This window comes from Stylophora pistillata, unplaced genomic scaffold (assembly GCF_964205215.1).
Source record: "Stylophora pistillata unplaced genomic scaffold, jaStyPist1.2 SCAFFOLD_63, whole genome shotgun sequence".
Lineage (NCBI taxonomy): Eukaryota > Metazoa > Cnidaria > Anthozoa > Scleractinia > Pocilloporidae > Stylophora > Stylophora pistillata.
Window position 1 is genome coordinate 251,577 of NW_028290915.1, and position 20,539 is coordinate 272,115.

The 20,539-nt window shown below is 44.3% G+C and overlaps 1 long non-coding RNA gene across 1 annotated transcript; it reads left to right on the forward strand.

Annotated features, from left to right (window-relative positions):
* The first annotated feature begins 6,995 nt into the window (after window positions 1-6,995).
* Window positions 6,996-18,759, forward strand: LOC148715617 (uncharacterized). The gene is made up of 2 exons (XR_015995922.1): window positions 6,996-7,377; window positions 17,566-18,759. It is a non-coding gene; the product is annotated as an uncharacterized LOC148715617 (long non-coding RNA).
* The last annotated feature ends 1,780 nt before the right edge of the window (window positions 18,760-20,539 follow it).

The following is a 20,539-nucleotide window of genomic DNA, read 5'->3' on the forward strand; positions in this document are numbered from 1 at the left end:
CGTGCCTATTGTTTGAGACGCGCGCTTTGCGCGCCGTAATACCCATCCCGCTGGACTACAAGCTCAGTGAGTTTCAGCCTCCCTGCCCACGTACCCCATCTTTGCCAGGGCTCTCAACATGCCACCAGCGCGCGTTTTCTCGGATTTTGCAGGCATGCCACGCGGCCGTGCCTATTGTTTGAGACGCGCGCTTTGCGCGCCGTAATACCCATCCCGCTGGACTACAAGCTCAGTGAGTTTCAGCCTCCCTGCCCACGTATCCCATCTTTGCCAGGGCTCTCAACATGCCACCAGCGCGCGTTTTCTCGGATTTTGCAGGCATGCCACGCGGCCGTGCCTATTGTTTGAGACGCGCGCTTTGCGCGCCGTAATACCCATCCCGCTGGACTACAGGCTCAGTGAGTTTCAGCCTCCCTGCCCACGTATCCCATCTTTGCCAGGGCTCTCAACATGCCACCAGCGCGCGTTTTCTCGGATTTTGCAGGCATGCCACGCGGCCGTGCCTATTGTTTGAGACGCGCGCTTTGCGCGCCGTAATACCCATCCCGCTGGACTACAAGCTCAGTGAGTTTCAGCCTCCCTGCCCACGTATCCCATCTTTGCCAGGGCTCTCAACATGCCACCAGCGCGCGTTTTCTCGGATTTTGCAGGCATGCCACGCGGCCGTGCCTATTGTTTGAGACGCGCGCTTTGCGCGCCGTAATACCCATCCCGCTGGACTACAAAGCTCAGTGAGTTTCAGCCTCCCTGCCCACGTATCCCATCTTTGCCAGGGCTCTCAACATGCCACCAGCGCGCGTTTTCTCGGATTTTGCAGGCATGCCACGCGGCCGTGCCTATTGTTTGAGACGCGCGCTTTGCGCGCCGTAATACCCATCCGGCTGGACTACAAGCTCAGTGAGTTTCAGCCTCCCTGCCCACGTATCCCATCTTGGCCAGGGCTCTCAACATGCCACCAGCGCGCGTTTTCTCGGATTTTGCAGGCATGCCACGCGGCCGTGCCTATTGTTTGAGACGCGCGCTTTGCGCGCCGTAATACCCATCCCGCTGGACTACAAGCTCAGTGAGTTTCAGCCTCCCTGCCCACGTATCCCATCTTTGCCAGGGCTCTCAACATGCCACCAGCGCGCGTTTTCTCGGATTTTGCAGGCATGCCACGCGGCCGTGCCTATTGTTTGAGACGCGCGCTTTGCGCGCCGTAATACCCATCCCGCTGGACTACAAGCTCAGTGAGTTTCAGCCTCCCTGCCCACGTATCCCATCTTTGCCAGGGCTCTCAACATGCCACCAGCGCGCGTTTTCTCGGATTTTGCAGGCATGCCACGCGGCCGTGCCTATTGTTTGAGACGCGCGCTTTGCGCGCCGTAATACCCATCCCGCTGGACTACAAGCTCAGTGAGTTTCAGCCTCCCTGCCCACGTATCCCATCTTTGCCAGGGCTCTCAACATGCCACCAGCTCGCGTTTTCTCGGATTTTGCAGGCATGCCACGCGGCCGTGCCTATTGTTTGAGACGCGCGCTTTGCGCGCCGTAATACCCATCCCGCTGGACTACAAGCTCAGTGAGTTTCAGCCTCCCTGCCCACGTATCCCATCTTTGCCAGGGCTCTCAACATGCCACCAGCGCGCGTTTTCTCGGATTTTGCAGGCATGCCACGCGGCCGTGCCTATTGTTTGAGACGCGCGCTTTGCGCGCCGTAATACCCATCCCGCTGGACTACAAGCTCAGTGAGTTTCAGCCTCCCTGCCCACGTATCCCATCTTTGCCAGGGCTCTCAACATGCCACCAGCGCGCGTTTTCTCGGATTTTGCAGGCATGCCACGCGGCCGTGCCTATTCTTTGAGACGCGCGCTTTGCGCGCCGTAATACCCATCCCGCTGGACTACAAGCTCAGTGAGTTTCAGCCTCCCTACCCACGTATCCCATCTTTGCCAGGGCTCTCAACATGCCACCAGCGCGCGTTTTCTCGGATTTTGCAGGCATGCCACGCGGCCGTGCCTATTGTTTGAGACGCGCGCTTTGCGCGCCGTAATACCCATCCCGCTGGACTACAAGCTCAGTGAGTTTCAGCCTCCCTGCCCACGTATCCCATCTTTGCCAGGGCTCTCAACATGCCACCAGCGCGCGTTTTCTCGGATTTTGCAGGCATGCCACGCGGCCGTGCCTATTGTTTGAGACGCGCGCTTTGCGCGCCGTAATACCCATCCCGCTGGACTACAAGCTCAGTGAGTTTCAGCCTCCCTGCCCACGTATCCCATCTTTGCCAGGGCTCTCAACATGCCACCAGCGCGCGTTTTCTCGGATTTTGCAGGCATGCCACGCGGCCGTGCCTATTGTTTGAGACGCGCGCTTTGCGCGCCGTAATACCCATCCCGCTGAACTACAAGCTCAGTGAGTTTCAGCCTCCCTGCCCACGTATCCCATCTTTGCCAGGGCTCTCAACATGCCACCCGCGCGCGTTTTCTTGGATTTTGCAGGCATGCCACGCGGCCGTCCCTATTGTTTGAGACGCGCGCTTTGCGCGCCGTAATACCCATTCCGCTTGACTACAAGCTCAGTGAATTTCAGCCTCCCTGCCCACGTATCCCATCTTTGCCAGGGCTCTCAACATGCCACCAGCGCGCGTTTTCTCGGATTTTGCAGGCATGCCACGCGGCCGTGCCTATTGTTTGAGACGCGCGCTTTGCGCGCCGTAATACCCATCCCGCTGGACTACAAGCTCAGTGAGTTTCAGCCTCCCTGCCCACGTATCCCATCTTTGCCAGGGCTCTCAACATGCCACCAGCGCGCGTTTTCTCGGATTTTGCAGGCATGCCACGCGGCCGTGCCTATTGTTTGAGACGCGCGCTTTGCGCGCCGTAATACCCATCCCGCTGGACTACAAGCTCAGTGAGTTTCAGCCTCCCTGCCCACGTATCCCATCTTTGCCAGGGCTCTCAACATGCCACCAGCGCGCGTTTTCTCGGATTTTGCAGGCATGCCACGCGGCCGTGCCTATTGTTTGAGACGCGCGCTTTGCGTGCCGTAATACCCATCCCGCTGGACTACAAGCTCAGTGAGTTTCAGCCTCCCTGCCCACGTATCCCATCTTTGCCAGGGCTCTCAACATGCCACCAGCGCGCGTTTTCTCGGATTTTGCAGGCATGCCACGCGGCCGTGCCTATTGTTTGAGACGCGCGCTTTGCGCGCCGTAATACCCATCCCGCTGGACTACAAGCTCAGTGAGTTTCAGCCTCCCTGCCCACGTATCCCATCTTTGCCAGGGCTCTCAACATGCCACCAGCGCGCGTTTTCTCGGATTTTGCAGGCATGCCACGCGGCCGTGCCTATTGTTTGAGACGCGCGCTTTGCGCCCCGTAATACCCATCCCGCTGGACTACAAGCTCAGTGAGTTTCAGCCTCCCTGCCCACGTATCCCATCTTTGCCAGGGCTCTCAACATGCCACCAGCGCGCGTTTTCTCGGATTTTGCAGGCATGCCACGCGGCCGTGCCTATTGTTTCAGACGCGCGCTTTGCGCGCCGTAATACCCATCCCGCTGGACTACAAGCTCAGTGAGTTTTAGCCTCCCTGCCCACGTATCCCATCTTTGCCAGGGCTCTCAACATGCCACCAGCGCGCGTTTTCTCGGATTTTGCAGGCATGCCACGCGGCCGTGCCTATTGTTTGAGACGCGCGCTTTGCGCGCCGTAATACCCATCTCGCTGGACTACAAGCTCAGTGAGTTTCAGCCTCCCTGCCCACGTATCCCATCTTTGCCAGGGCTCTCAACATGCCACCAGCGCGCGTTTTCTCGGATTTTGCAGGCATGCCACGCGGCCGTGCCTATTGTTTAAGACGCGCGCTTTGCGCGCCGTAATACCCATCGCGCTGGACTACAAGCTCAGTGAGTTTCAGCCTCCCTGCCCACGTATCCCATCTTTGCCAGGGCTCTCAACATGCCACCAGCGCGCGTTTTCTCGGATTTTGCAGGCATGCCACGCGGCCGTGCCTATTGTTTGAGACGCGCGCTTTGCGCGCCGTAATACCCATCCCGCTGGACTACAAGCTCAGTGAGTTTCAGCCTCCCTGCCCACGTATCCCATCTTTGCCAGGGCTCTCAACATGCCACCAGCGCGCGTTTTCTCGGATTTTGCAGGCATGCCACGCGGCCGTGCCTATTGTTTGAGACGCGCGCTTTGCGCGCCGTAATACCCAACCCGCTGGACTACAAGCTCAGTGAGTTTCAGCCTCCCTGCCCACGTATCCCATCTTTGCCAGGGCTCTCAACATGCCACCAGCGCGCGTTTTCTCGGATTTTGCAGGCATGCCACGCGGCCGTGCCTATTGTTTGAGACGCGCGCTTTGCGCGCCGTAATACCCATCCCGCTGGACTACAAGCTCAGTGAGTTTCAGCCTCCCTGCCCACGTATCCCATCTTTGCCAGGGCTCTCAACATGCCACCAGCGCGCGTTTTCTCGGATTTTGCAGGCATGCCACGCGGCCGTGCCTATTGTTTGAGACGCGCGCTTTGCGCCCCGTAATACCCATCCCGCTGGACTACAAGCTCAGTGAGTTTCAGCCTCCCTGCCCACGTATCCCATCTTTGCCAGGGCTCTCAACATGCCACCAGCGCGCGTTTTCTCGGATTTTGCAGGCATGCCACGCGGCCGTGCCTATTGTTTGAGACGCGCGCTTTGCGCGCCGTAATACCCATCCCGCTGGACTACAAGCTCAGTGAGTTTCAGCCTCCCTGCCAACGTATCCCATCTTTGCCAGGGCTCTCAACATGCCACCAGCGCGCGTTTTCTCGGATTTTGCAGGCATGCCACGCGGCCGTGCCTATTGTTTGAGACGCGCGCTTTGCGCGCCGTAATACCCATCTCGCTGGACTACAAGCTCAGTGAGTTTCAGCCTCCCTGCCCACGTATCCCATCTTTGCCAGGGCTCTCAACATGCCACCAGCGCGCGTTTTCTCGGATTTTGCAGGCATGCCACGCGGCCGTGCCTATTGTTTGAGACGCGCGCTTTGCGCGCCGTAATACCCATCGCGCTGGACTACAAGCTCAGTGAGTTTCAGCCTCCCTGCCCACGTATCCCATCTTTGCCAGGGCTCTCAACATGCCACCAGCGCGCGTTTTCTCGGATTTTGCAGGCATGCCACGCGGCCGTGCCTATTGTTTGAGACGCGCGCTTTGCGCGCCGTAATACCCATCCCGCTGGACTACAAGCTCAGTGAGTTTCAGCCTCCCTGCCCACGTATCCCATCTTTGCCAGGGCTCTCAACATGCCACCAGCGCGCGTTTTCTCGGATTTTGCAGGCATGCCACGCGGCCGTGCCTATTGTTTGAGACGCGCGCTTTGCGCGCCGTAATACCCAACCCGCTGGACTACAAGCTCAGTGAGTTTCAGCCTCCCTGCCCACGTATCCCATCTTTGCCAGGGCTCTCAACATGCCACCAGCGCGCGTTTTCTCGGATTTTGCAGGCATGCCACGCGGCCGTGCCTATTGTTTGAGACGCGCGCTTTGCGCGCCGTAATACCCATCCCGCTGGACTACAAGCTCAGTGAGTTTCAGCCTCCCTGCCCACGTATCCCATCTTTGCCAGGGCTCTCAACATGCCACCAGCGCGCGTTTTCTCGGATTTTGCAGGCATGCCACGCGGCCGTGCGTATTGTTTGAGACGCGCGCTTTACGCGCCGTAATACCCATCCCGCTGGACTACAAGCTCAGTGAGTTTCAGCCTCCCTGCCCACGTATCCCATCTTTGCCAGGGCTCTCAACATGCCACCAGCGCGCGTTTTCTCGGATTTTGCAGGCATGCCACGCGGCCGTGCCTATTGTTTGAGACGCGCGCTTTGCGCGCCGTAATACCCATCCCGCTGGACTATAAGCTCAGTGAGTTTCAGCCTCCCTGCCCACGTATCCCATCTTTGCCAGGGCTCTCAACATGCCACCAGCGCGCGTTTTCTCGGATTTTGCAGGCATGCCACGCGGCCGTGCCTATTGTTTGAGACGCGCGCTTTGCGCGCCGTAATACCCATCCCGCTGGACTACAAGCTCAGTGAGTTTCAGCCTCCCTGCCCACGTATCCCATTTTTGCCAGGGCTCTCAACATGCCACCAGCGCGCGTTTTCTTGGATTTTGCAGGCATGCCACGCGGCCGTGCCTATTGTTTGAGACGCGCGCTTTGCGCGCCGTAATACCCATTCCGCTGGACTACAAGCTCAGTGAGTTTCAGCCTCCCTGCCCACGTATCCCATCTTTGCCAGGGCTCTCAACATGCCACCAGCGCGCGTTTTCTCGGATTTTGCAGGCATGCCACGCGGCCGTGCCTATTGTTTGAGACGCGCGCTTTGCGCGCCGTAATACCCATCCCGCTGGACTACAAGCTCAGTGAGTTTCAGCCTCCCTGCCCACGTATCCCATCTTTGCCAGGGCTCTCAACATGCCACCAGCGCGCGTTTTCTCGGATTTTGCAGGCATGCCACGCGGCCGTGCCTATTGTTTGAGACGCGCGCTTTGCGCGCCGTAATACCCATCCCGCTGGACTACAAGCTCAGTGAGTTTCAGCCTCCCTGCCCACGTATCCCATCTTTGCCAGGGCTCTCAACATGCCACCAGCGCGCGTTTTCTCGGATTTTGCAGGCATGCCACGCGGCCGTGCCTATTGTTTGAGACGCGCGCTTTGCGCGCCGTAATACCCATCCCGCTGGACTACAAGCTCAGTGAGTTTCAGCCTCCCTGCCCACGTATCCCATCTTTGCCAGGGCTCTCAACATGCCACCAGCGCGCGTTTTCTCGGATTTTGCAGGCATGCCACGCGGCCGTGCCCATTTACATTGGCATATCCGAAATTTCATTCGCGAGCACCCGTAGCGCTTTTAGCATATATCAAAATCTATCTAAGTCTAAAAGCAACTCGCCTGTTCAACACCACACCTAAAACCCCCACTCTACAAGCTCTAAAACTCCACGCGCCATGCTTGTTTATTTGCGCATTTAACATAGAGAGTTGCTTTTACACTTTCCACCTGGCCCCCGTCTCCTATCACTCCATTCTTTGAATGATACACAAGGCTTACGGACTTCCAGGCTTCATGATGCCCTTCCGTCACCAGGCGGCCCTAAATCAACCAAAACAACATAACTCCACCCTTTATTCCTTTCAACCCGCCCGCCATTACTAAAACTTCACTTCACTACACTTTGCCGCTCGAATGCAACGTCACAATTCCTTCACGCGTCATCACCTACATACGGGTCGTTACGTACATTTATTCGCAGCAACCATCCGCACGCTACTGTATATTGCCATCTAAATGTTTATTCACAGGCCCGGACCGCTATTCTTGCGCAAAGAACTAGCTGCAATTCATCTCCAATCGCAGGATTTCTGTAAGTAACTTGCTCACTTATAACAACCTTGCTTAGGCTTCAACTTTACTCCATATGGTTGCCCATAAACCAACGCCATTTAGATAATGCGCGCTCTTCATTCGGGTACAGCGTATTTATAACATTTATAATTCTTCACAAATGTCTAATCTTCTACAGCACCTAGGAATCTTTAAACTTGCAAGCGACTTTTTTTTCCAAACAACTACAATTTTCTAGAAAATATTATGCTTCTTCATTCTTCAACTCAAGTCAAAGTCCTTGTCGTGTTCAAGTGAAAATTTCATATCATACCATAAAACAGCCAACGAATGTTTCAAAACTTTTTGCAAACTTCAACGAGTATAAAGTTTCCCAATTTTAAGCGTGCTAAAGCATAGTTAGTAGAAGGGACCAACTATGCCTACAGTTAGTATTTTTGGATCACAATATTCAGCTTTCTACCTATTTCTTAGAGCGCGAAATGTTTCTGTTTCTTCACGTACCTGTTACCTTTCATCAAGTTTTATTTTCCGCCTAATCCCATTTTGCCTTTGCCCTTTATTTTCGCCTAATCCCCGTTTGTAAAGCCTTCCCACACGTCCTTATTAAAGTCGGTGCTTGATAGTATCGTTTCCTATGACTGTAAATGAACAAGAGCGACATTTTGGTCACAAAAAGTTCTTTATTTCATCCTTGAACAAACAACGACAAATTAAGCCCTTCACTACGCTTTCTTATAAACAGAATTGTAGCAACCAAATATCTTGATGAAAATAAAGATTCTCATGCCTAAATAATTTTAACAATTTCACCATTTTCAGCATTCAAGGTATCTGCTGACTGCCCTTTTAATTGCAACGTAATTTTACCTGTGTCAACAGTCGTTAATTTTCATGCTTCCCTTGCGTAAAATTGAATTAAAGAGCAGCTTCACCAGACCGCTCATTCATTTCGGCGGGTTCATTTTACGCCCCTAAATATTTCTCGTTTTAAAGTTTCTCGCTACTTGAGAGTCCCGCTTTTAAAGATTCCCCATTCCCTGTTTTCAAGATAGCCACTTGACTTCACGTGCAACACCTTTTCCAAAGTCCATACGAAAACATTCAAGTCCAACTTCTTTTTTTTACAGCGCAACGAAAAACTAAAATGAAATTTCATTTTCATTTTCCTACACAATTGAAAATTGGTTGGCACTAAGCTACACGCGCTACAATACTCAAACTTATTAGGTAGAAGTTATCTTGGTCTAAAACTCAATTCTCCCCAATTTTTTTACCAGGAAATGTGGAGCAATTGGAGGTCACAATTAATTATCATCAATTCTTGGGAGTTAAAGGGCTAAAAGACCCCAAATGGATGTTTTAATTTATACTCATGGTTGGTCTACTGGAAATTTTATAGGCACTTTAATTAATTCCATTAGTAGAGGGGATAAACATTCATGTAACAAACATCAGAAAAAGTCAATCTTCACTCTCTGCAGAGGTTACAATATTTAAGTCAAGTATTTTTTAATGTCTCTAAATGCTTCAAAACCCACCTGAAAATTTTACTCAGTTTTTCCTCACTTTTGCCATTGATGATAATGCTGAGGTATAAGGCCTGCTTTCAATGGTTTCATTTCAAAAAGCAAAACTTACAAAACCTGCATGAGGAGTCAAGCAGCTACATTTTATAAGAGTCTTACTTCCACTTGAACTACCTATGGCTTTTTTCTTTCCTAAAACGGCTGGTTATTTTGAAAATAGAAAAGTATAGGTGTTCCTTTCTAATGGCCCTTACCAAAACCACATGTATATCTTTTACATATATCTGCTACATATGTATCTCACATATGTCACATACATGTAACATATCTGTCGCATACATATGTAGCAGATATATGTAAAATATATGTCACATACATGTAACATAATTTATCTGACATATGTGTCACATATATGACACACGTCTCAAATGTAGCAATTTAGAACCTATGTCCAGTTATGTGGCATATATGTCAACATATCAATTTTACACAAATAAATATAAAATATATGCCACATATATGTGACATACATTTGACATATGTGACAAAAAGTATTAATGGGAGCTACCTATTGTGAGATAGGTTGTGCTTGCTCCCGCACAGAGCGACCTTCTCATTTTCTTTTCAGTTTTAAGTTTTTCTATTTATAATTATAACAGTTCTCAATGGAAAAAATTTGCTAAAACGATTATAGTACAACAATGACAGAATCATTAAAAATTCATGTCAATTGAGGTTAATTAAAGAAACTGTGATTACAATCATGTATTTCAAAAATGATCTAAATACAGTAGAAATTTAAGTAGTGTTGTAAATGGAAAGCAAGTTGTTGGCGCCATCAAGTTAAAAGAAGAGACAACAGTTATTGACTGGCCAGTACAAGGCTTGAGCGGCCATTTACGATTCTCAAAGTTAGTGGTGGGTACAAATTGTAATATTTGGTATGTGGTCAAACCTGTGAAGTGAATCGGTCACTTGCATGACACAGTTTCTTAAGCTTATGCTTTACAATGAAATAACTCTATCCATAGACTAAAGGTTTCAGGATTATTTTTCTTGCGTTTGGCAAGCTGCGAGGCCACCAGAAAAAAGAAAAACAACTGCTTAAGTCTGCAGTTTGGGATAACTTCAATGCAATTAATTACTACAGTTTCAACAAGAATTTCATTTTCAAAAATCAATTCTTTTAATGAAATTAAGCCTTTCACTCCCAAGAGTGTTCAGTCCAACTTTAGAAGAAATCTCTCAATTTTAACTTGCAGTATCAACAAAAACAAACAACATATCGCATGAAGATGCTGCTTGACACCTTACATTTTAATTTTAATACGCAAGAGTTTTATCCAAAGAAGTTACAACTGCATTTAATTAAGTCAAAGCCTGACTCAAGGAGGAAAGGATAAAATGATATTTCTATCATCATCCCAAATCAATTGACTCTTTTCAAGACTATCTTTTCACTGATAGTATTTCTTGCAATAAACATGACCCAACTTATTGCATTTCATGATAAAGAATCAACAGATTGTGTCAAACAAAATTTACTGATTCAGTAGGACTATTTTTAATTAACAGCTGTAATTGAGGATAATTTTTATGAAGTTTTTAAGAATAGAAAAAGAAAGTTCATCCTATCACTACATATTGCAGTTAATAGACAACAGCAAATAATCAACATGTAAAGCTCAGTTAATTAAGCATGTAAATAAATTTCATTGACTACTTGAATTTATAGTTGAGAGATAATGCAAGCCATGTATTTATTTGATATAAGTTGCCTTCAAGTATTCCTAAAATTCCCAGTCATTCTTAAACATTCCTTGAAATTCCTTGGAATTTCCAGCAAGTTTTTAAATTCAATGTATTTCAGGGAAGTCATTGGTGCTCTCAGTTGAAATTCCTAAGAATTCCCAGGAATTCCTGGAAATTCAATTTGTTCACTAACCACAAGGGCAAGTGGTTGGAAACCGCCTAGGAAAGTAGACAATTTTGTTGATTACATTTATTAACATGAATTAATATGATATGATTGGATGCTCACTAGATAAACTATTTGCTGTTATGATTTGCACAAGTTGCTTACTTTTATAATTATTAAATAGTGAAGTCCATTTTTTATGATAAATTTGTTACATTTTATGACAACCATTTTTTTTTGTGGGCTTTAATCCTAGCTAGAGACATGGTAAGACACTGCTGATTTGTATGAAATCTGTTTTCTGTTGTACATGATTGAATGATGAACTCCATTTTATGGATATTCTTTCTTTTGAAACAATAACTCATTTTGGTTAAGTATCCCAACATTATGAGAGTCACTTCTAATTTGCATGGAATTTATTGTAATAACTTTATAAAATAATCCAATGATGGATTTCATTGTAAAATATATTTGTTTTTACATTAAAAGACCATTTTGAAGCGGTCTTTTACAAATTTTGCTTATTTCATTGTCATGGACAGTTGTACCAAATTAATTAACGAAATGAATTTCATACTTATACGTTTCAATGCCTATCTGACTTGACCAAGTATATAATAAAGCTGAACACATGCCATATGAACTAGAGGGTGCATGCTTCTTATTGCATATTAATTTGACTGGCTGCATGTATGCATGCCATTCATTTATAATAATTATCTTGAATACATTCTAAGTATCATAACTTAAAGTATACTTTAAGTACCACTCAGTTTGCCACTATTGCTTCTACTCATGAACTATACTTCAAGTGCACTGCAAAATTTTAAGTACCTTTCAAGTATACTTCAAGTATACTTTTGGGTGTTCCACTTTAAGGTCGGACCAAGTGTACTACAAGTATACTTTTAGTAGCACTGTAAACCATACTTCAAGTCTACTGAAAGTATACTTTGTGTATCTTATTTGCAGTACACTTTCATTACAGAATTAGTATACTAAAAATATACTTAATTTTGGTAAGGGTACAGTTACAAGTAATAAAGTTCATCTTATTGTCTCGCTGTTTTGGAAATGCCTCTCTTGCTTTTTGTACATTTGTCCCGTACTGTTTTATGGACTTTAAAATTGTGACACTGTTCTCCTCTTTCAACTTTTATTGAACAAATGCTGTAAATGAAGAAGGATTTATAGCAGTTAGACAATTTCCAAAGCTAATATAATGATTTTAGGCAGCTATTAATCACTAAATGTGTCTGTCATATTTTTTGCATCATTAACTATCAAACACATGACTAGAAGCTCCTGTATTTTACTTGTGTAACATCAGAAACTTTTTAATTATCCCAAGAAAAATTCCACATTCATAGCCAACAGGACTTGAAATTCTTAGGAATTCCAATTCAGAGCATCAATGCCTTCCCTGAAATATTGCGAATCTCAAATTTGCAGGAAATTCCAAGGAAATCTAAGGAATTTCTAGGAATGTTGAAGAATTACTGGGGATTTTAGTACATGAGAAGTTTACTGAAAGTACACCAATGAACCCAACATCAACAATAAATAACATGATTTTCTCTTGAGCAGTATACTTAAAGTGTACTTAAGAAAGGGTACTGCAGATGTACTTTAGTAAGTGCAGCACTATTGAAGTATTATTGAAGTATGATTGCAGTATAACCATTACTTCTAGTATACTTAAAGTATACTTCAAGGCCATCTTTTTTGGCAAGGGGTGTTACATATGTGTTAATTTACCTTGTTAGATATTACATCTACCGTATTTCTTCACCTATAAGCCGAGCGATTTTTTCAGTTTTCGACCCAAAATTTTGGGAGATTTTTCACGGAGAACGGGGTTCGGCTTATAGCCGAGGGTTTTACATTTTAAAAATATACAGTTGCTGAATAACTTTACCCCCCCGGCTTGTAGTCAAGTTAGCAATGAAGCAGAAGTAATAAAACACAACAAAAATAACTTCTGAATATTGGTTATTCACTTTTATGAAATTGGTGGCTCCTAAAGGAGCCGTTTGACGGATACGTGCAAGGGCTTTCAACCCAATGGTTTACTCGCCATCCGTTTCGTTTTCGCTGTCTGTGTCGAACTCGTTCTCTTCTATGTATTCATCATCTACTTCTGGGGTTTCCTCAGAGTAGACCACGTCGTCCTCTGTTCCGTCCAAGGCATTGGAAATACCGCAGGTCTTGAAGGATTTGACAACCATCTCTTCGGGTATCTCTGCCCATGCTTCCTTGATCCACCTGAGGACAAGATTTCTGCTTGGCGCCTTCTTCTTCCCAGCTGGGGTAAACTCAAATGGCCCAGATGTCATCCACGCCAAGTACTTTCGGCGCACATTATCTTTAAATGGCTTGTTTAGGCACTTATCCAAGGGCTGTACAACCGGGGTTAGGCCACCAGGGATAACTGCGACGTCAATGTTTCGCTGCTTCAGGTCATCTTTCACGGAATCGGTCAAGTGAGCTCGGAATGAGTCCCACACCAAAAGGGAACGCTCGGCACGGGGCAAACTCTGTCGAATCCATTCTCGGATGCCCTGTTCATCCATCCACCCTTTCTTATGGAAGGAAACACGAAGAGGATGCGGCACAACCAGATCTCTCGGTGTACGGACGCCTTTGAAGATGACTTTCGGTGGCACCTTTGCTCCATCGGCAGCAACAGCAAGAACGACGGTGAAGCTCCGCTTTTCCGCTCCGCAAGATTTTACTGGCACTGTTCGGCTTCCACTGAATTCCAGTGTTCGGTTCGATGGCAGCTCAAAACGTATGGGTGTCTCATCCATGTTGTAGATGCGGGATAAAGGGTAGTCGGCGCGTCTTCTTGCTGCAATGACGAAGCGATGAAAGCACACAATGTTCTCTTCGAGATCGGCGGGCAATCGCTGGGCCAGAGTTGTTTTGGTTCGCATGCTGACCGAGTGGCGTCGTTTCCATTTCTCGTACCATCCACGGGAAGCTTTGAAAGCAGGATCATCGGAGAGCTCTTTAGCTTTAAGGCGAAGGATCAATCCACTCACCGCAATACCTACGAAAAATAAAATAATCTTATTTTGCTGCGAGATAACCGTAGATTCGTGACTGCAGCACTCTTTTCGTGACATGTTATGAAATTGTCATGACAACAACATATTTCTGACCAATCAAAGTCTCTGTTTCCCACGCACTGAAAGACGATATCATTCAACTCTTCAAAAACTCTTAAAATTTTAGACAGAAAAGTAAATACCAACCTTGTTCTCTTTGCTGTGAAAACCACTCCATCACTTGCTGGTCTAGTTCGGGATATTTCGGAGTGAAACGGCCCATCGTCGCACGTTTTGCAGACATCTTCAGCTCTCCGGAAAGAATAGTCGCCTGGTCTCTTCTCCAGCGTCGTACCATGGACTCGCTTAGTCCATATTCTCGAGCGATTTCCGAGTTGTTTTCTACCGCTTCAGCTTCCGCGATAACTTTTATCTTGAAAGCCATACTATACGAGGAACGGCGTGCTTTAGGCATGATGATAAAAAGTGACAGCGACGAAAGGTATACTCGATAGATTGATACTTTGAAACGTTTAACTGAGATTATTATTGTTGTTGTGGTTAATCTGTTGTCGCGTGGTAGTATTTATACAGTTCGTTGGATCAATTGATATTCATATCTCTTGATTGGTTCGCTTTTTTTCTTTTGTGTTTATTGTAATTCATTAGGTTTTGTGTTTAGTGAGTCAATTTCTTATGTTTTCCGTGAGGTTCGCTTGCTCAAATGGCCAGTTACAATCAATAATTTCGCTCTCGGCTTATAGCCGATGGTTTTACCTTTTTTTTTGGGCAGCTTGAGTGTAGCGTAAAGACCCTGAAAGTCAGGGTCTCGGCTTATAGCCGAGATCGGCTTATAGGTGAAGAAATACGGTATGTTAAATATACGTACAATTGCTCCAAAATCTATACATATATGTCACACACATGTCAAGTAATTTCACATATATATGTTACAGATACATAAATGTCACATAGGTGACGGTTAAGATGTCTTTGAGGGTCTTATATAACAAGCCTGCCATAATTTTTCACTAACATGAGGCTATGAGTCGTATTTGGCCTGTCAGCACCTTTTACTCATTGATATTTTCATATCAAAACCATTAATAAGGTCATGTATCACAGCACCGCGAGACTATGAGACATATTTGGCCTGCTTTAACTCGTTGAAATTTTTAGAGAGCAAAACAAAGAGACCATCACACCATCATGGGCCTAGAAAGTCACACAAGCCACACCACAATTTTTTGTAACACTCATAATAGCTCCCTGTAGGCCATTGTAGCTCATTGTAGGTCATATTGTAAATCGTTGTCGATCATTTTAGGTCAGTCCTTGTTTCCATGGTAGCTCATTGTGGGTCATTCCTTGTTTTAGTAACTTGGTCATGACATGTGAGACATACAGCAACATTTCCTGTGTGCTTTTAAATTGTCACAAATTGTCACACAATAGTATTCTGAAGGTGGTGTTAGGTGGTTTTAGATGGTTGTAGTTGGTGGTTGTGGGTGGTTGTAGGTGGTTTTAGATGGTTGTAGGTGGTGGTTGTAGGTGGTTTTAGATGGTTGTAGGTGGTGGTTGTAGGTGGTTTTAGATGGTTGTAGGTGGTGGTTGCGGGTGGTTGTAGGTGGTTTTAGATTTTTGCAGGTGGTTTTAGGTCATTCCCTTCTTTTAGTACTTACGGGAATTATCCTATTTTGTATGAACTGACCTAATTATTGAGATGTTGTGATTTTAATTCTTTCTACTCATTTACCTTAATTGTTCATTTATATTATCCACAAATTCACCAGCGAGATCTTCTTAAATAGGCCATTTTACAGTTGTGTTCTTAGTCGCTAAGCCTTTGATTCAGAGTGAGGCTAAAGACGACCTTGTTGTGATAGAGACCTCTATCGAGCTAGCATGATAACAAAGTGATTTACATTTGAAAGGCAGCAAGGTTTGTATCATAACAAGGTCATCCCTAGCCTCACTCCCGTTCAAAGGCTTGGTAACCAAGCACACAACTGTAAAATGGACTATTCAATCTCCTTTACTGTCTACCATAGAGTTCTTATGATGTCGGCTTGGAGAATTTTCTACTGGACCAACCTAAAATCCCCTGACTTATGTTTTCCTAGTTATTCTCGCTACTTCTCTGATACATGTTGAATATTAGATATCGTAGGGACAAATTCTGTCTTGGTCACAATAAAGGATGATAACGGATGAAGATCTGTACGATTAAAGTTGAGTAAATAAGTCCATCAATCAATCAATCGATCAATAAGAACTCTACTAAAGGGTGATAGAACTGTAATATGGGCAGGTTCTCTCCTGGCGCAGTGATGATATGCCATGTCTATAAACAGATTGAAGTCACTGGAGATAGTTTGAAAATATCTGGTACTGTGCTAGTCTTGGTGGACTCCATAGAAATTTATGCCATGAAGGTTTTTGAGAGATTCTCAGAAGCAATCCTCATCAATTCATTTGGAATATGCAGTGGAGTTCTGCTGTCATCTCATTTAGAGAAGAGATTACAAACCTGTCCTTGAGTCATCTCAGTTAGAGCAAAACTCCAGGAAGGAGGAGATTTTCTGTATTTAAGGGGGTTGCAAACATAATTCCCTAGGGAGCTGGCAAGTGTAGGGCTTATCAATGTATATCTTTTTTTCTTTTTTTGATTGAAGCAGTGTATTTTTAAAAGGAATCATCCTATTCTGTATGAACTGACCTAATTATTGAGATGTTACGATTTTTCGTTCTTTGCATTTATCTTAATTGTTTGTTTATCTACAACTTCACTAGCGAGATCTCCTTAAATCGAATCTCCTTTACTGTCTGCCATGGAGTTCTTATGATGTCGGTTTGGAGAATTCTGTATTGCATCAACCTAAAATCCCCTGATTACTGTTTTTAGCTTATAATTGTCAGTACTTCTCTGCTAGATATTGAAAATAGATATTGTAGGGATAAATTCTGTCTTGGTCACTTACGGGAGTTAAACGACAAAACTCCAGGGTGCAGAAGATTTTCTGTATTTAAGGAGGTTGCAAACATAATTCCCTAGTGAGCAGGGAAGTGTAGGGCTTATAAATGTATATTTATGTTTTCTTTTTTTGATTGGGCCAGTGTATTTTTACAAGGAATCGTCCTGTTCTGTATGAATTAACTGACCTCATGATTGAAATGTTGCAATTTTTCGTTCTTTGCCTTTATCTTAATTGTTCATTTATCTACAACTTCACTAGCGAGGTCTCCTTACCTTGATTCTCCTTACAGTCTGCCATAGAGTTCTTATGAAGTTGGTTTGGAGAATTTTTTATTGGATCAACCTAAAATCCCCTAACTGATGTTTTTAGCTATTGTCAGTACTTCTCTGCTAGATATTGAATAGATATTGTAAGGAGAAATTCTGTCTTGGTCACTTATGGGAGTTAATTAAATGACAAAACTACTGGGAGGAGAAGATTTTCTGTATGTAAGGGGGTTGCCAACATAATTCCCTAGGGAGCTGGCAAGTGTAGGGCTTACACAATCAAAATATTGATGAAGCTAGCGGCAATACCAGAATTTGTTGTATAGAATTGATTGTTGGCGATGATTCTTGTCGGGCCGGATTGCTCTTTAGTGTTACGATGAAGGAGTGTTAATTCCGATTGATTTCTACATTGATTTTATGTTGACTTTTTTTCTGTATTTTGTTTTTCCTTTTTACACAGAACACAGTGGAGTATTTTGGGATGAAGTGAGGTGGTTGCAAAGCTTGAAAGATAGTGCGGAGCCAAGAAAAGTATTTTGTAAGGACACAAGAGGAACTAATGACAGTGATATATATATATATCTAGCTAGCGGATACTAGCTAGCTACACTATTTACCTCCGAGTTGCTCGGAGGTAAATAGCAAAGGATATTCCGAGTTTGACCTGCCAATCAGAGCGCGCCTTCAACGCTATCCACTGTTTTAGTATATACTAATTGGTGATAGTCGATGATAGTGCATGATAGTTGGTGGTCAAACAGAAGCGCGCGCTTCAACTATCATCGACTGTCATCAACTATCATCGACTACCATGCGCCGTTTCACCAAGGCTTAACGCTTCACTACGCGCCGGATTGGGTTTCCCGCGATTGAAGTGAAGGAGGAAAATTCGTCGGAAAACAATAGGGTCACGACCTCTTCAGACAGCTTTTCTTATCAATTTTTCCCTCTATAACTTTCATTCAAGCGTCGTAGTCTTCAATATCGTTGTGCGGTGCATGGGCGAAAGGAACTCGCACTCGATTGATTTTCCAAAAGCAAAAGGGTGTACAATCCAGTTCAATTCCAGTACTCTCTAATAATTAGTGGCGCGATCGATGTAGATGATACTTTTTGTTAATGATACAGGAGGCCTGTCGAGCACAGACGTATTGGAAAGTAATTGAGTTGTGTCACTGCTATCTCAACAAATCGAGTACATTTGTAATACTCACTTTCCTTTGAGTGTTTGAGAGCTTCAACTTGCAGTGCAATGTATTTGCAATTTCAGCAAAACATTAAATTTCACAGAAATCTGGGTTTTGGTTGAAAAGTTTTTCTCACGAATCACAGCCGGCGTGAACGACACTGAAACACAAAATGTAACTGTCGCGTTGAGAAAAGTAAGATAATGTTATCACTAGGGCTTTGGTCGTCATAACCTGGGGGGATTTTTAGCAGAGGAAAGAAGGTTATTTTCAATCGTCAGTCTTCAAAATATCATCACATGTGCCTTATGACTTGAAAAATTTTATTGAAATCTGATCATTTTATTTTCCTCAAACTACCCCTAAACCTCAACAGATGAGAATTCTACCATAACTGGAGAGGTGTGAACTAAAAAAGAAAAACCAGCCTGTTTCCTAAAGGTGAATAAAATCAAATAACATCCTGAGCCTCCTGTTGTAATAATAGTTAAATAAATCAATTATTATCCAGATAAAAATTATATTCAACTTCATCTATCCTTGCTACCCAAAAACATCAGATACACCCTTCACAACCTTACTTTTCAACTTATTAAATAAGAGGTATCTTAAAAATTTTATGAGAACCTGTACAGCTGATCAATCACAGTGACACTAGCTCATTGATATAGTGACACTTCTCTCCCTTTTATTCGGCCCTCGTGAAATATTTTATCTTATCCGTCCCAGATGATGCCTTTGAGTGGTGAAAGCTCAGACTTCTACAATATTTTACAGTAATTCAAGGCAACAGTGTTTTTCTTGTTTTTTTTTTTAACAGCTGATAGTATCAGAGAGGACAAAAAGAAATTGTTTCCCAAGGCTTGTATCCCCTGGGAACAAGACTGAATGAAGTCAGATTAAAATAATGAGGAGAGTTTTGTTCACCTCTTTATGAAAATGTATGATTTACTCCTATTAGGTTTTAGAGAAATTAGCCTGAACTCAAGTAGTTTGAGGCCTGGGTTTTATCTTGGTTTGAGACCCCCAGCAGAGTTTCAAAACTTAAAAAAATGGCTGCCGTTACCGCACGGCGCGTTCAAAGTTTAGATCAGAGCCTTTACACATTTAGAAGGCGAACATGGATGTATCTACCGAAATTTTTTTAGAAGACTTTGTTTTAGTGCAGATGTGAGGTCTACAGCTGAGGTGAGTGGTATTTTTGTGTTTCATTCGGCGAATTAGCTCTAATTTGCCGTAGCTTCCATAATGCCCTGAGGCGTAAATCCAAATAACGAACGTTTCATTTAAGGAAATCGCATTTTTTCCTTTACTAAATTACAGATTACAAATGCTTTGGTATGTTTCGGAAATTTTCCAATCCCCTCAGTGTACGATGAGGTGGAAACAGATAAACCGCGGTGTGAAAACTTACCCGTAGCGTAAATTTTGTTGTTTACCAAATTTAAATGCCTCGGCTCAATCCCGAGTTAGAAATTTAACGAAGATTTATAGTACAATTTTGTGGGTAAATGTATTTATATGAGCTTCAACAAAGCGAGTTCATTACTCAATCTACACGGCATGTAAATGAGAGAGAGCAAAAAGCTATGCGTCAACAGTTGTGTTCTTATACATGTGTAGCGAAATTTAAAGTATACATCAATGTTTTAGATTGAATCGATCCCAAGAGAGGTGACAAACTAAATTGGGTTGTCGTCTTTAACCTTAGTTAACAATGACTGATTTGCCAGCCTGTGACGAATAACACAGACATTCTCAATCATACATGAACATGGCAAATAGGAATCTGACCATTACCTTTTCTTAACTATGATTTTTACCTAAATTCTTATTCAACTTCCACATTCGTCAGGGTATGTTGTCCAACTTGTGAAATTAAAGCCATCTAAGTTATGGTAGAATTTTAAGCCAAGTAATGTAAACTGTTGCCTGAGACTTCTTTTCTAATCTCATATTCACAGTGTATTTTTTTAAATCCATAGGGACAAGATAGCTCAACAGCACAGCTATTCTGCAGCCAAACATAATCTTTGACTCGCTTATGATGAAGGTGAGCAATTAGTAAATAAGTGTTAATTACCAGTAACAAATTCGCTCTCAATCTGAAGCTTTCGGTGGTAAAAATGATGGACAACAATCACTCTCAAGTGACTTACTACCTTTTTTAAATGACCTGACTAAATCATTTAAGGTAATAAGATTAGGTAAGAATGCTTGATCAAAATACTTTACAAATGTACTGTG